At 39.0% G+C, this 17,080-nt stretch overlaps 1 protein-coding gene across 9 annotated transcripts in view; it reads right to left on the reverse strand.

Moving 5' to 3' along the window:
- The window catches only part of Reps2 (RALBP1 associated Eps domain containing 2), a 384,213-nt gene that overhangs the window by 51,238 nt on the left and 315,895 nt on the right, over window positions 1-17,080 (reverse strand). For 8 of the 9 annotated variants that reach the window (XR_015444120.1, XR_015444116.1, XR_015444119.1 and 5 more), the window contains one exon: window positions 14,109-14,259. The exons of the other annotated variant lie outside the window; for it this stretch is intronic. The gene's annotated coding sequence lies outside the window, so the exon portion shown is untranslated. The remainder of the gene's footprint in view (window positions 1-14,108; window positions 14,260-17,080) is intronic. 9 annotated transcript variants of the gene reach the window in all.

Below are 17,080 nucleotides of genomic sequence, written 5' to 3' on the forward strand. Positions count from 1 at the left end.
CACACACACACACACACACACACACAGCTCTACCTCTGATGGCAGGCACCAATTCCAGAGGAATGTAAATACTCAAAATGAGAGATAGAGATTTAAGAAAAATTGGCATGTGTACCAAGCTCACATAGTATACACATTTATTGTTTGTATTTTGCTCACAGTAAATTTTGCTCTTCATAGTATACAATCTTATAAGCTTGCATGAACGCTTATCATTGTGTAGCTACCACCACAGTCAAGACACAGAACTGTTCTACCACCCCTAAAATTTCCCTTGGGGTGACCCTTTGTAATCAACTGCTTGTCTCACCCTCAAAACTTGAAACTACTCATTTGTTCTCTATTCCTGTGGCTTTACCTTATCCACAATGTCACATAAATGGAGTCATACACTATGGAGCCTTCAGGGCCTGGATTCTTTCACTTAAGATCATAAAGCCTTTGAAAATCATCCATGTTATTATATGTACAAATATTTCACTTATTTTTATTGCTCAGTAGTCTTCCCTGCTATAGATATAACAGTTTTTTGACCAATCACCAGTTAGAGGGCATTTGGGTTATTTCTAGGTTTGGGCAATTATGAATAAAGCTGCTATAAACATTCATGGGCAGATGTTTATATGAAAATAGGGTTTCATTTCCTGGGCAAATACTCATGAGTGGCATTGCTAAGCACAGGTTTAACTCCATAAAACACTGTAAGTTTTCCAAAATGTATATTCCAATTAACAGTATATGAGAGTCGCAATCATTGCACATCCTTGCCAACATTTTGTCTTAGTGCTTTTAAAAATGTTTAGCCATTCTCATAATTGTGAAGTGGTATCTCATTATGGTTTTAACTTCATTTTCCTAACGACTAATGTTGATGAGCATCTTTTATGTGCTTACTTACCATCCATTTATTTTCTTTGGTGACATAGCTGTTCAAATATTTTGCCCATTTTTTACTAGAGTGTCTATTTCCTTTTTGCTGAATTTGGAGAGTTCTTTAGTCTGAATACTAGCTCTTTGTCAGAAGTGTAATTTTCTCCTAGTCTAGGACTTGTCTTTTCTTTCTCTTAATGTCTCTCTCTCTCAGATCTTTAATTTATTAAAATATTTTCATTTTATACATATGAAGAATAACTAAATTATGTTCTGATGGTTAAAATCACTTGCGGTTATAATTCACATAATAATTCATATTTATATAGCCTAGTTCATATTTTCATATAAGCATTTCAAAACACTTTAAAATACAAGGTAGGCTCATGAGGCACATAAATTTATATCATACCTGTTCAGTAATAAATTAAGTGGAACATGAGTAAGAGGTTTTCCAAAGAGGCCATGTCAGTCTATACCAATAAAAGCATTATCCACTCCTCATAAATAATCAAACTGAATGACTCTCTCCTTAGTCTTCATCTATTTTTCGCTGTTTCTTAATTGTTTGATATATGTTTGTGATACAAAATATTTACCTTCATTTTGGGAAATTGGGAATAACATCAGATCGTATCTTCATCATTTTCAATCCCTTTCTTCCCCCCTTCCCCTCTCCCTCCCTCCTCCCCTTGATCCCCTTCCCCATCTCCCAAAATTCCATTTCCTACTATCTCTTCTTTATTTTACTATATAATTTATTTACATTTCAGATTTCTTGTATAAAAGAAAGCACAGCATATTTAGTTTCCTGTATCTGACTTATTTCATTTAACATTATTCACTCAAGATCCATCCATTTTCATGCAAATAATGTGAATTCATTATGATACTACACATCTAGCCATTTCTGCCTTGGGAGAATTGCTGATTACATGAATCTTAACTTGAAGTGTAGAAGTTTTTAATTTTAATAGTCTAATTTATCAATTTTTCTTTAATGGATCATTCTTTTTGTGTCATGTCTAACTCTCACAGTCACTAAGATTTCCTCCTATGCTTTCCTAGAAGCTTTATAACTTTATGTTTTATGATGTCTATGATTCTTTTTGAGTTAATTTTTGTATAAGTTGTGAAGATGTGTTCTTCTTTTGCATATGAGTGTTCAGTTGTTCCAGCACCACTTATTGAAAAGACTATCCCTTTTCCATTGAACTGCTTTTGTAATTTTTATGAAAATGATTTGACTCTGTTTGAGTGAGTTAACTTCTGGACTCTATTCTATTTCATTGATCTATGCTGCTAGTTTTGTTTTGTTTTTTTTAAGTACTGGGGTTGAACCCAGGGCCCTTGCACTGATTTATATCCCCACCTCTTTTTATTTTTCATTTTGAGAAAGGATCTCCCTAAGTCACTCAGGCTGGGCTCAAATTCATGATCCTCCTACCTCAACTTCCCAGAGAGCTGGAATTATAGGTGGGTACCCAACATACCAAGCTTGTTTCTAGTCTTTCACCAATACCACAACATTCTTGATTAAATGTGACTTTAAGGCAAGTCTTGAAGTTAAATAGTTTGAGTTCTCTAATTTTTTTCTTTTTCAAAATTATTTTGGGTATTCTAGTCCTGCTGGGATTTTTATTAAGACTCTACTGAATCTCTGGACCAATTTGTAGAGAGCTGACCTAGAAACAATATTAAGTTTCTGTTAGATGAACATGGTATACCTCCCCACTAATTTAGAACTTTCTTGGTTAATTCCTTTAGTGTGCTGTAGCTTTCAGCATAAAGATCCTGCATATACTATGTTAGACTTACACTCAATGCTTCACTTTTGTGAGTGTTTCTGTAAATATTATTTTTTGTAAAAATTGAATTCCAGTTGTTTATTGCTGGTATATACTTGTAAAAACAGCAAATTTTTATATACAAAGTCCATGAAAAATGTATACCTCAGGAAAAGAAAAACTTGTGCAAATATCTTAATACTAAATTTATTGAGATATCATGAGATTAATACAAGTTACCTTTGACCTCAACAATTACAAGAGGTGCTCAAAGGGGTGGCCATTAACTTCCAGACATTTATTCATATGGCAAACTGCTGAAGTGTGTATACATTTTTTGGCATATTCTGTATTTGCCTTGTATCTGGAAAATGTCTAAACTTATCAGTTCTAGGAGCTTTCTTTTAGATCTTTGGTATTTTCTACATAGATAATTATGTCTTCTGTAAATAGAAATAATTTTAGGCCATCCCAAGCTCCTAGGGCAGAGAGGGTGAGTTGGTCCCAGCACCCATAAGGAAGCTCCCCCACCGCCATCCCAAGCTCCTAGGGCAGAGAAGCTGAGCCAGTCCCAGCACCCGGAAGGAAGCTCCCCCACCGCCATCCCAAGCTCCTAGGGCAGAGAAGGTGAACTGCTCAGGTGCCAGAAGCACCACCTCCCCCCCGGGGAAATGAGAAGACATGTAAACAAGCCTCAAAAACAGACTTCTGGATCACCTGCAGCAACCCCAAAGGGAAACGAGATGGAACAATCTGATACTCAACCACCTGGACTCTCTGAATTGGCAACAAAAGAGGATCTGGGAAAAATGAAATCAGAAATAATTACTCAGATAACAGCAAAGATTTTGCTCATGGTGCAAGACATGATTAATAAATCTAGAGAGGACACAGATAAAAAAATAGAGGATCTGAGGAACATGATGGAATCCCAATATAGGAAACAAATGGAATCCATAAAACAGATGCAAACAGATTTCCAGGAGATTAAAAACTCCATCAAAAGTCTGCACAGCAGAAGGAACCAATGTGAGGATAGAATTTCAGATATAGAAGATAAGATTGCAATTAGTGACCAGGAAAAGAAAAATTGCTTTAAAATTGTAAAGGAACACGAGAAATCAATCCAGCAGCTGCTAGACTATGCAAAGAAGAATAACATAACATTGATTGCAGTCAATGAAGAAAGAGGAGAGAGTGCAGATGACATTAAAAAAACTGTTCACAGAAGTGATGGCAGAAAACTTCCCAAGCAGGGGAAAAGAACTTGACATACAGATAAGTGAGGCATATAGGACACCAAATAGCCTTGATCAAAAAAAAATCTACACATAGGCATATAATAGTTAGGATTACAGAAATCCAACAGAAGAACAAAATTTTACAAGCAGTTAGAGAAAAGAAACAAATCACATGCAAAGGAAAGCCCATCAGAATCACAGCAGACTTCTCAATGCAAACCCTCAAGGCAAGAAGAGCTTGGAGTGATGTATTTCAAGCCCTAAAGGAAAACAGCCTCCAACCAAGATTGATGTACCCTGCAAAACTATCTTTCAAAATGGATGGAGAAATAAGATACTTTCATGATAAAGAGCACCTCAGGAACTTCATGAATATCAAACTGGCACTCCGAAAAATTTTAGACAATACCCTAGGAAAAGACACTGAGGATCACAACCCCAGGAAACCCAGCAGAATGAATCCATTGGGAGTGACAAATTAAATGCAAAGGGGGAGAATCCAACAAAAAGAAAAAGTCATGAGAAGGCTTTTAAAACTTTTAACTTCATCTCCCCAATGAGTGTATAATTCAATCTTGTTATTGTACTGATTAGTATTTTTCTGATTCTAGAGTTGCACACCTTTCCTTGTGCTGTACTGGCTATTTATCATCTTCTTATGTCTACTTTTTAATTGGGTTGTCTATTAATGAGCTCTAAGAATTTTTTATATATTCTGCTCATAGGTTGTATGCATTGTAAATATGGTCTGTTTAAGGACTAGTTTTCATTTTAATGATGTCATTTAAAGTTCTAAATTTTGATGGAATCTCATTTATTAATTTTTTTCTTTTATACATCATGTTTTTTGTATCCTAGGTAGTTCTTGCCCACCCTGAATTCATACACATTTTCCCTTATAATTTCTTCTTAAAGATTTATACTTTTAGGCTTTCATATTTAGGTTCATAGATCCCTTCAAGTTATTTTTATGTGTGGAAATAAAGGGTTGAGGTTAATTTTTTATATATGGATACCAGGTGTTCTAGTGCCATTTGCTAAAAACATTATCTCTTCCTCGGCTCTTGAATTGAGTTTATGTTCTATAAAATGCTAATATTAAATAATCTTTCAAAACTCAGTGGACCATATATGTGTGGTTCTATTTCTAGATTCTCTGTTTTATTCCAATGATCTATATGTCTTTCCTTACACCAACACTGCCTTGAGTACTGTAGCTTTAGAAGAAGTCTTAAAATTAGGTACTAAACATCTTACAACACTGTTTGTGTTTTTTAACTTTTCTAGGTCCTTTGTACTCCTACATAACTTTTAAATTTCAATATCCAATTGTTCATTTTATAGCAAGTATACACAGACCTGAATTTTTATATATACCTTGTGTTTTCTAATCCTGCTAAATTCAAATACAAGTTCTAGGGGCTCCTAGAGATTTCTTAGTATTTTCTCTGTAGATGATCATTTCATCTACATATAAAGGTTTTGCTTCTACCTTGCCAATCCTATCCTAATTGTGTCATTTTATTGCCAGACTATTTCGGTGGGGCCTAGGTTTCAAAGTTTAATGGAGAGATAAAAAGTGAGCATATCTGCCCTTGTTCCCCACCTTACGGAGAAAGCATTGTATCTTCTCCATTCATATAAGGCATTCTCACTGGAAGTATGGAGTACGTGTCTTTAATCTGTTGAGAAGGTTCTGTTCTACTTCTAGTCTCCTGATAGCTTTTACCATGAACAGCTGTAGAATTTAGTCCAATACTCTTTCTCCAACTAGTGACAGGATTATATGGCTTTTTCCTTTCCTCTGTTAAAATGATGACTTTTGGGGGTGGATTTCCAATGCTGAACCAATACTGCCATCCCTATAACAAAACCACCTTCTACATACTGCCAGATCTCACTTCTAATTGTTTTGTTAAACAAATTTCTATCTATGTTCATACTTTTTTCTTCCATTATCTTTATCCAGTTTTAGGATTAGCACAGTGTTGAGTTCCTAAAATGAGGGGAGAAGTGTTCCTTCTTTTCTGCTTTAACTGTTTGATATAATTTATCAGTTAAAATGTATATGAGCCTGCTGTTGTCATATGGCTAGGTTTTCAAGCTAGAAATATACTTTCTTTAATAGGTGCTATTCAAATTTTATATTTCCTCCAGAGTTAGTTTCATTAATTTGTCTTCCAAGGTACTTCTTAGAATTTGTCAAATTTATTTCAAAACAGATTTTTGTAATATGCTTTTTATATCCTTTTAAATTCTGTAAAATCTGCGGTAATGTCTCCTAGATCTTGATATTGTAATTTAAAAAATGTATAATTGATATTGTGTAACAGGAAGAAAAGGTCTAAAGGTGCAGGGGAAGTGGGAGGGGTAGCGGAAAGGAAAAAAGGGAAAAGAAAAAATATGAGAAAAGGAAAAAAATGGAAACAAAGTCTTTTCAAATAGGGAAGGGTTGAGAGGGTGAAGGGAGGGCAAGGGAAGCAGGAAAAAAAAGAACCAAGATACTCACGTAATGGTACAAGATCCCAATGATGAATGTAACTGTATTTTATACCAAAAATCTACCAATAAACTTAATGGGAAAAAATTAAAAATAAAAATAAAAATAGAAATAATTTTACCCTTCCCAGTCTGGGTGTCTTTTTATATATGCATTTTATGGTCAACTCTATCCCTGGCTAAAGTTTTCCCCTTTCAAAATCCAAACTTTTTAATTCTTAAGATGTTGCCCATCTCACATGTTACATACTGATGACTAAACTGGGAACCACTTAAACCTCATTGGTTTTGCTGTAGTAACAAATAGTCCCAATAGGTCAACAACAAAATATATTTCACAACAAAAAAGTTTTTATGTTATTCACAGTACATGTCCATCGTGGGTTGACAGTACACTGCCCATCACCATTGTTCAGGGACCTAGGCAGATGGATCAGCCACCATCTTAAATATAGCCTGTGGCTATGCCAAAGCAAAGAATTTTAGGGAATTTTCACAGAAGATTCAATTATCATCCCCAGAATAACTATATACATTCTACTCACAAATCATTGACTCGGGCAAGTCAGGTGACCCCACCACAAGAAGTCTAGGAATTGCAAGTCTACTAAATGCCTAGAGGTAGAGAGCCTGAAATATTTGGTGAAGAGTACTAATGATTATTAAGGGATACATACACACACCCTGAAGAAAATAAGACATATAAACAACATCTGATGCAAGCTAGAAAGTGGTGTGTGCCTTTAGAGAGATGCGGAGAAAGTGCAGTTGGAGGTAAGAGGTGCGCCTTGTGTGAACTCTGAGGAGGCCTCGGGCGGCAGAAACCTTTGACAATGGGCCTGGAAAGTTAGTGGTACTTGGGCATACAATATATTTGTATTTCATAATATAGCAGAGTAGTGAAGAGCATGGATTCTGGAACCAGATTGTCTGGGTTCAAATCTCAATCTGCCCAGTACTAGCTGGGTAATCTTGAGCAAGCCAGTTACATACTCTGTGCATAAATTTCCTCATCTATAAAATGAGGCTACTAATAGTACCTGCTTCATAGGTTGGTGAGAGGATTAAAAGAGTCAATATTTGTAAAAGTCTAGAATAGTATCTGGCACATAAGTGTTCTGAATGGTAAACACACAGACACACACCCCACCTCCCTATTATCAACCAATTATGAATCTAAACATTCAAACAAGCTCTTTCCTGGATATTTTTAAATGTAGAGATGGATAAGTAAAAAACTAGAAAATGAGTTATCTCTGGTAAAATATACCCTGGCTTCTAGGGGGCACGGTCTACAAACTGACAAAGCCATCATTCACTGTTTCCTTGACCCTGAGCTCTGACCAGGGCCCCTCCTTTCACTTTCCAACCAGAAATTCTGATCCGGGTTCTTAGCTGTAGGTTATATTTTCCCTTCTCTCTAACTTTGCGGATTTACACAGTGTTTAAAAAGATCTATTCACCAAGCTACATGAAATGAAACTTTCACTCAATCCCTGCTTGGGGAAGTCTTTGAGCACACAGAGGAGTAGCAGCCCTGCAGGAGAGATAAGAATGTGAAAATAAGGGATTTGCTCAGAGACACTGTCAAGAAAGAGACGGGACCAACACCAGGAGACCTCCATGTCTGTTGGAAGGTGAGCAAATGCATAAATATTTCTGCTATGAATAGGAGAATAACAAAGCCCCTAAGAGGGGTAATAATGCAAACATCCATTGGTCTGGTTTGTTTGAATGAATAAAGCTCTTTCAAGTAAACGTCTCATGACAACCCTATAAGGAATGCAGTGCTGGGAGTTGTATTCGCTCCCATTTCACAGCTGAGAAAAATGAAGCTCAGAAAGCTGAGTGGACTTGCCCATGACACTGCAGTTGGTAAGCAGCAGAGGAGAAGCTTGAACTCAGAGTTCCTTCTACCCCACCATGAGTTCTCCTCAAAGCCTTGTTTGCAAAAAAGGTGGAAAGCGTATTGTCAGTGCAGTGCTAAATAATATAGTCTTAAATTTTGTAGGTTGAATAGGAACAAAATATAAAACCAGGACAAACTAGTGATCTGTGAAGCATCTCTTTTCAATAAATTTTGTTTCAATCAGTCAATTACAAGAAACTTTTAAGCAACTAATGGCAAAGACGGTCCGTGGATATGGCCATAACCGAAGACAGTCCTCAAAAGACTGAAGACTGAAAGTCCTGCTATGTAGTGGTTAGAAGGAACGATGGCTTGGATACGGGTGCTCTAGGTCTGGCTTTGTCACTAAAGGATGATGTGACCTGTCTGCCACTGAACTGTCTGAGTCTCGGCCTTATCCAGTGGACAGCAAGAGTACTCACTGCAGTAATTTCTGGGGCCTCTCGGACTAAAATCTTCTCAGATAGAGCTGGGTGTTATGTCCAAGGAAGCATGAAGGGTAGGGCTTCTTTGGCTCCCTCTTCTACAGTCAGCTTTAATTTGTCTGATATAAAGCCGTCAGGAGGCTGCTAGATTTGGGGCACATCTCTCTGTGTCAGCTGCTCAGAATCTCTTTTCTCAGGAGCTTCTACGGAAGCCCCCCCACCCCCGCGCCCCGGCTTGGCTGTGCGCCCTGGGCCCCACAGGCGGCTAGAGAGGGGAGATCCTGATGGGCAGAGGAAAAGAAGGGCTTTCTGCAGAGCTGTTCTTTGATAAAAAGCAAAAGAGAAGTCTTGTCAGGATTCCAGCAGGGAGGGGATTTAGGACAGTGAGAGGAATGGAATTCGTGACAGGCCCACTATGAATGGGTCAGGGTCGGCGGGAAGGATTTTTGGAAATAGCCATGGTTCCCATTTGAATGTGTCTTGGATTTACTTCTGGATGAATGGGACAATGGCAGCTCTCCCAGCACCAAACCAGATCAGCATAAAGAACAAGAAGGTACAAGAGGGTCACCATCAGTTACTGAAATTATGAGGAAATCCAGGGCCACTGTAACCTGCTTTGTGACCTTGAACAAGAACATAATCTCCCCATGCCTCAGATTCCTCATATGTGACATTGCCATAACAACTGTAACCATCTCCCAGGGTTATGGTGGAGAGCAGATAAAATAATGCGTGCACAGTCTGAAATGTGGTAAGAACACAATGCTGCTGATTGCTTACTTTTAATAATCTTATACTGGAAACCCAGGGTAAAGTTCTAGCTCAAAGTTTGACAAATGTGAGTTGAAATCCTGCCTTGGCCACCAATAAGTCCTGTAAATTTACGCTTTGGTTTCCATTGATAAAATAGTGACACTAATAGTACACACCTTAGGAGAGGGTTGTCCCAAAGGTTCCATTGCAGAGTAACACAAAGCAGTGACCAGGATGTCTGCACAATTGACCTGCGGTAAAGGCTGCACCCCCAAATCCTCTCTCAACGAAAGATTCATTGCCACTGTGGAGATCACTGCCAGTAGACAGCATTCACTGTCAGCACTTCTGGGACTCTGGGTCCCTTGGAAGTTCTCTGAAGCAAAAACCTCCCACTTTTTTAATGTCCCCAAGATATTCAGCACAGTACTGCAAATATAGCAGGTCAGCTCTAAATGCTCATTGATGGACTGACTAATTTGATGACTTATTTCTGGAACATGAAATACATTTCAAGGGAGTATAACTTTGAAACAGTTCAGGTAAGAGGAGGGGTGACATTCCTAATGTAGCCTAATTCTAAGTCTACAACAGGGACAAGGTTGCCCTTGCCAGCATCTCTCTCCAACCAAAGAGAGTTTTTGTTTTTCAGATAGGCTACAGACCCCCAGCTTTTTGGGATCCAATTTAGTTCTTGTCAAAATCCCTCCATTCTCTCCCCAGGCCTGGCTGGGAGGGAGGACACTAGCTTAGGGTTGACCTCCTTTAGAGTCAAGGCTGCCTGTGAAAATGCAGTCTTGGCAGAAGTGCCCTTTTGAGAAGAATTTTATCTTACAGAACTTGACAGATTTTCGGCCTCACTCTTTAATTTGAAGTTTCTCATATTACCCTCTCCCCTCTCACCATTCCAGCTTGGGTAATTTTTCTCTACAGTGACAGTTTCTCAGTTGGTGGTTGCATTCCAGCGAGGGTTAATGTGAAAGGCAGAACTGCCACATCTTGAATAACTTAAACCAAAGTGAGGACTGGATATGGGATTGACCAGAATGCAGCACAGTCCTGGACTTTGGAGAAGGAGTTTCTAAACACCAACCTTGGCCCTGCTCCATGCAGTTACAATCCAATGTGGGTACGCTAAATGCACTAATGGCCACCAAGACTTTCCAGCTCCTTTCACAAAGTGGAGTCAATTTCTGCACCCCTTCAATCCAGGCTGGCCTTGTGACTTGCTGGGCCAATGGTATGCAACAGAAGTGACACTGCAATACTAGCTTAGGGCTCAAGAAGCCTCCAAATCTCCATTGTCAAGCTCTTGGGACACTAGAACTACCATGTGACTACGCCCAGGCTAGTCTGCTAGATGATGAAGGAATGTGCGGAGAAAGCCCCCGTGCTCCAGCCTTCCCGAGCAGGCCACTGGAAAGCAGCCAGCCACAGCTGGCCCATCAACAAACCCAATCAGCCAAGAACTGCTCAGCTGAGCCGAGACCAAACTGGCAGCCAACAAACTCAGGAGTAATTAAACTTTTGGGGTCATTCATTCTATAATAAAAATGGTGAGGGGGAGAATAACTAATATAGGGGTGACAAAAGTAAAGAAGAAAATAAATGACCATGGTAATACAGATTGTAACCGGCACAATACAAGAAACAAACAGAGTGCAATGACAGACAAGGACTATGGATGACAAATTTGGAAAAGAGTCAAGGAAGACCTCTGGAAAGAGAGAGGTGGCATTATTGCAGAGCCCCAAATGAGGAAAAGGAGCCAGTTAGGTGGAGACTTGAGAGCAAAGCAAACTGGAAGTCACAGCCACTAAGCATGTTTTCCAGGAGCAGAAAGAAGGCCAGCACGGCCACAGCACCGCGACAGAGGAAGAAGGTGCCCAGAAGAGAAGACAGCATCGCGTCAGGCATGGTGAGAAACCACCAGAAGATTTTAACCACTCATTTCCGACTCTGAAGGCCACTCCACCCCAGGGTGGAGATGGCTGAAGCAGAGCAGTCAGTCTGTGGACTTCTTCTGGAGGGAAAGTCCCCTTGCAGCACATATGCTGGCTTGAAACCAGGTTTCATTATTTGATCCATGTGTCTAACCAACTTCAGGTCACTGGTATTACTTCACTCTTTGTATGCTTATTCCAAAATTTTTATTGAAGATTTTTTAGAAGTTTTATTTTCTTTTTTATTGGCAAATAATATTTGTATATATTTATGGGGTGTAGTGAGATATATAAGCATATGGAGTACAGTGAGATATATAAGCATATAATTTTCTTATATTTCATACAGGTTTTGTGAGTTATTAATAGGTGCATGAAGTTTTCCTCATATTTAAAAAGTAGATAAAATGTAAATCCAGTATCTGATTGTATATAGACTAAAGAATTTGGCTCATAATTCTTAATTTCACAATTTTGTGAGTAAAATTAAAATTTTCCCTAGGCAAAACCTCCTTCAGATACCATTGCTTCTGTGAATGTTTTTAACTAGAACCCCCATTATAGGCCCTTCAGACACCCACGTTTGCTTATAAGCCACTTACTTAAAATGTTTCTATCCTAGAAGTTAATTTGGAAACATTTGTTTCTTTAAAAATTATCAAGTAACAGCATAGTTTGGTGATGAAATCGTGGACTTTGAAGGTAATCATGCAGCCTCAAATTTCAATTCTGCTACTTATTACTTGTGTGCTCTTTGTTGAGTCTTTAAAAATTGGGTAATAATAGTACTTTCCATACGGTGGTGTGATAATTAAAATAGTACCACTGCTGTTACATAGTAGGTGTTCAGCATTCATTTTTATTATTCAATATCAAATGCTCTTTGGATGTCAGTTACTAGGATACATGGCTTTATAAGTATGACTATTTGGACATTGCTAAATAACATGTCATTAAAACTTAATGAAAACTCAAATCACAGATTTTCACTAATTCAGCACTTCCTTCCTAATTTTCTGTCTCTGTGAGTTCTGACTATGCTTCTGTTGTTCACTAATGACAGGTTCTCCTGGTCACTGTCCCCTTGGCCAGTGTCAGCCTTGAGTTCTCAACTGTGGATTGTACAGTACATAAAAGAAAAACACATGTCAACTGCACACTGCATGGAACTGTACCAGACACTGTCAAGGAAAAGTTGCCTTTTGCTCCAAAATAGGTGGTGTCCCACATGTGTAAATAAGGAATAGTTTCTCTGGTGTGAAAAACTAAAAGTGTAAATAAGAATCAAAATGTATAATTGATATTGTGAAATAGGAAGAAAACAACTAAAGGAGTAGGGGTAGTGGGAGGGGTAGGGGAAAGGAAAGAAGGGAAAAAATATGAGAAAAGGAAAAACATGGAAACAAAGTCTTTGTAAATAGGGAAGGGTGGAGGGGGTGAAAGGAGGACGGGGAATGGGGAAAAAATAAGAACCAAGAGACTCATGTAAAGGTACAAGATCCCAATGATGAAAGTAACTGTATTGTATACCTAAAATGTACCAATAAACTTAATGAAAAAAAATAGGTGGTGTCCAAGGTATGCAGAGGCTGCAGTTAGAGAGGCACTGGGGCTGAGGTCATCTGGCCACTTTATTCAGTCAAATATCTAGTGCTTGGGCTGGGAAGACATGAAGAGCTAGCAGCTGAATAGCTGGGGCTCCCCAGGTATCTCTATCTCTATGGGGTCTCTCTGTGTGGTTTTTTTCCAACATGGCAACCACAGGGTAGCCAGATTTCTTACTTGTTACATACCAGGGAAGCTCAGGACTCCAACAGAGCCTGTCTGGGGCGGGGGGAGGCCAACACTAGGCAGAAGTATTTCCTATTTTTACTTAGCTTCTGAAGTCACATAGTAGTCACAACTAATTTTATTCTATTACTTAAGGCTGCCACAAGGCCCACCAATGTTCAAGGGGAAGCAACCTAGACTCCACCTCTTAATGGGCCTGTGGCAAGGTTCTAGATCTTAATATGGTAGCCATTTTTTAAAATATGCTCTGCCACAAATGGAATGAGCCACTCAGTCAAAGCATGACTTATGCTGACCAGGGAGATAATACCCATATCAACATCAACAAGAAAATCACAGGCACTGCTTTAATTCATAGCTCTACCTTAATGACTTCGTCTTTATAAGTTTGGGGGGTGGATTATGAGAACAAGGGAAAGAGGAAAAAGGAAACTTGCATTTATTGAGTACCTATTATGCCCTGAATGCTTTACACAAAGCTAACTACAGATCAGCAACTATTCAGCACATGACCCCATAGATGGCAAATTTGAGATGGGTTCGGCTGTGCAGCTTTTCTGATCTATGTCAGACTCAGCTGATTGCTGAGCTTGCATGTACAACATTAGTAGCTGCCAGGTCAACTGGAGGCTGGCTGACAGTCAGCTGAGGCATCTTGGCTCTCTTCTGAAGGGTCTCACTCTGCAGCAGGCCAGCCCAGGCTCCATAGAGAGGAGGGGTCCTCAAGCAGCAAGCTCCACTATGCAAGCACATTTCAAGTTACTTCGTATGTCACAATTGTCATCGTCCAGTGAGTGAGCCAAATTACACAGCCAGACCAGATCCACAAACATTGCAACAGTGTGACTATAGGGAAGAAAGGAATTCAGGACCATATTCTGACATACCATAGCATGAGATGGAAACTTTTCTTCACCAACTGGGCTGCAATAATTTCTCACAGATGAGTCCTAGTGAGAGGAGGACCCAACTGGAAACTCCTTGGGCTTCCCCTATCCAGCCTGGAATGAGGTCAGCATAGTTTGAGGCAAGGAAGATCTGAACACAACAAGAGGGAAAAGAAATTTTGAGATATTATGATCTGAGAGGTAGAGAAAGAGTGAATTTGCAGGTGCTGGTGAGAGACAGTATTACCCAACTAGGCTCATTTTTCCCACCACACAGTATACAAATCACTAAAAGGACAAGTTTTTTATTAGTGTATGTTTGTAATACATAATAATTACACTCATCTTGGAGAATTGGTACATGTAATATTACATCTTGATCATTTTAACTTCTCCTTCCATTCTTCACAGTCTGTCTCTATGGTTCCTACCATCTCCCTTTTATTTTTCTCTTTAAATTATTTATATTTTGAGTCTCTCGTATTAGAGAAACCATGTGACATTTAACCTTCTGTGTCTGATTTATTCCACTTAGTATTATGGTGTCAAATTTCATCCATTTTCCTACAAATGACTCAAATTTATCAAGTTTTATAAGAGAGGTGGGCAAGTGTGTGGAGGTGGGAAAGAAGGTTTCAAATCCACTTCCCAGAGGCTCAGGTTTGGGGGAATTTATGGGCTGAGGTGGTGGGGGTAGGGGTGTGATTGGAGGTTCACTAAGAGCAGATAAAGCAGGGTGAATGGACAGCTTATTCAGATTTCCTGTCAGTTTCAACAGTGTGGTTCTAAGAAGGCTGGTTTTACAGGCAAACTACGTGGATAACAACACTGGCACTCTGATGCCTACACCTTTTGACATTATGATGTGATGCTATACTTTGAAAATTCCTGGCACATCATGAAGGATCAATAAATCATTATCATTATTATCACCATCACCTGTATGATCCCTGGGAGGGGAAATGGTAGGAGAGAGGATTTTGACAAAGTTTTGTAACATTTCACTTGCCCCTCAATTCCCTTTTGGAGAGAGACAGAGAGACAGAGGCAGACAGAGAGAGACAGAGACAGATATCAAAATCTGAAGTGCTCATTTCTTTTTTGTCTGTTGGCCTGTGTTTGTTCAGATATGACATCAGTCAAGACTAAATAGGGGAAGCTAAGTCTTATGCTGAGGCTACTTACACAAAAGGATGCTCTTATTTAATTCTTGTAATAATTCTGCAAAGTAGCTATTGTGATTCTTCCTTTACAGGTGAGGAAACAAACACCAAGGAAAGTTAATTAGGTGGCTTGCTTAAGGTCATTTAGTGTGTGGCAGATGTAGCATTCAAATCTGCATCTCTCTGACTGCAAGTTCCATGTCCATTTGCTCTTTCTTTATTGTATTTCTTTCTTTCCTTCTTTCTCTTTTATTATTTTTATTTTATTTATTTATTCTTGGGTGGCACTAGGGATTCAACCCAGGGCCTTCACACTGAGCTACATCCTCAGTGCTTATTTATTTATTTATTTATTTATTTTGAGACAGGGTCTTGCTAAGTCGCTAAATTGCCCAGGTTGAGCTCCAACTTGCAATCAGTCCTCCTGTCTCAGCCTCCCAGAGTGCTAGGATTATAGGCATGTGCCACCATGTCCAGCTGCCTTTGTCTTATTTCAAAGACACCACCATCGCTCTTTCTGTAAGCGTCCAGAGGTGACCTGTGAAAATGGTTCGCTACTCTCCTGACCCAGAAAACCCCACAAATTCATGCAAATGAAGAGGCTCAAATGATTGTGTTCACTTTAAGAACACCCGTGAAACTGCCCAGGCCATCAAGGGCGTGCCTATCTGAAAGGCCACCAAGTATCTGAAGGATGTCACATTAAAGAAGTGATGTGTGCCATTCTGGCATTACAGTGGTGGAGTTGGTAGGTGTGCCCAGGCCAAACAGTGGGGCTGGACACAGGGCCGGTGGCCCGAAAAGAGTGCCGAATTTTTGCTGCACATGATTGAAAGTGCAGAGTGTGATGCTGAACTTACAGGTTTAGATGTTGATTCTCTGGCCATTGAACATATGCAGGTGAACAAAGCACCCAAGATGCGCAGCTGCACTTACAGAGCTCATGGCCAGATTAACCCATACATGAGCTCCCCCTGCCACACTGAGATGATCCTGACCTAAAAGGAACAAATTGTTCCTAAACCAGAGGAGGAAGTTGCACAGAAGAAAAAGATACCCCAGAAGAAACTGAAGAAATGAAAACTTATGGCACAGGGATAAATTAGGCATGAAATAAATGCAAATAAAAGTAAAAAAAAAAGACACCATGATCATTGAACCAAGTGACAAAAGCCCAAACATATATAAATATAAAGTTAATACTTTTACCCTAAGACCTTCCTTAATATCACTACTATGACCATGAATCCTGCCTGTCCCACCCCCATCTTGCTAAATTATTCAGTGCTGCAGCATGGTATGCATCTTTCTATTTAATTCTCAAGACTCCTATAAACATAAATACATATCTACAGAGGGGATTAATAATTGTTCATTTTTACAAAAACTGGATCATACTACAAATTACTCTGCAACTGTTTTTTCTATCTTAACAATATGTCACATAGCCGGACGTGGTGGCACACGCCTGTTATCCCAGAATTCGGGAGGCTGAGGCAGGAGGATCGCGTCGAGTTCCAGGCCAGCCTGGGCTACATGTGAGAACCTGTCTCAAAAAATTAAATAAATAAATAATTTTTTAAAAAACAATACATCACATGTTTCCAAGGTAACTAATATGGATATAATTGATTGTTTTTATTAACTGCACAGTTTGTGTTATGGATGGGGTGTACAACCTATGCAACCATTTCTCTATTGGCTGGTATTCTGGTTGCTTCAATTATTTTTTTGTCCTACAACAAAGTCACAAAGACAACTTTGTAGATTTGCTTATATACTAGTGATTTTATATCTATAAGGTTTATC

Source organism: Heterocephalus glaber, unplaced genomic scaffold (genome assembly GCF_053883595.1).
Source record: "Heterocephalus glaber isolate CG9 unplaced genomic scaffold, H.glaber_assembly_v1.0 deba00001594, whole genome shotgun sequence".
NCBI classification, from domain to species: domain Eukaryota; kingdom Metazoa; phylum Chordata; class Mammalia; order Rodentia; family Bathyergidae; genus Heterocephalus; species Heterocephalus glaber.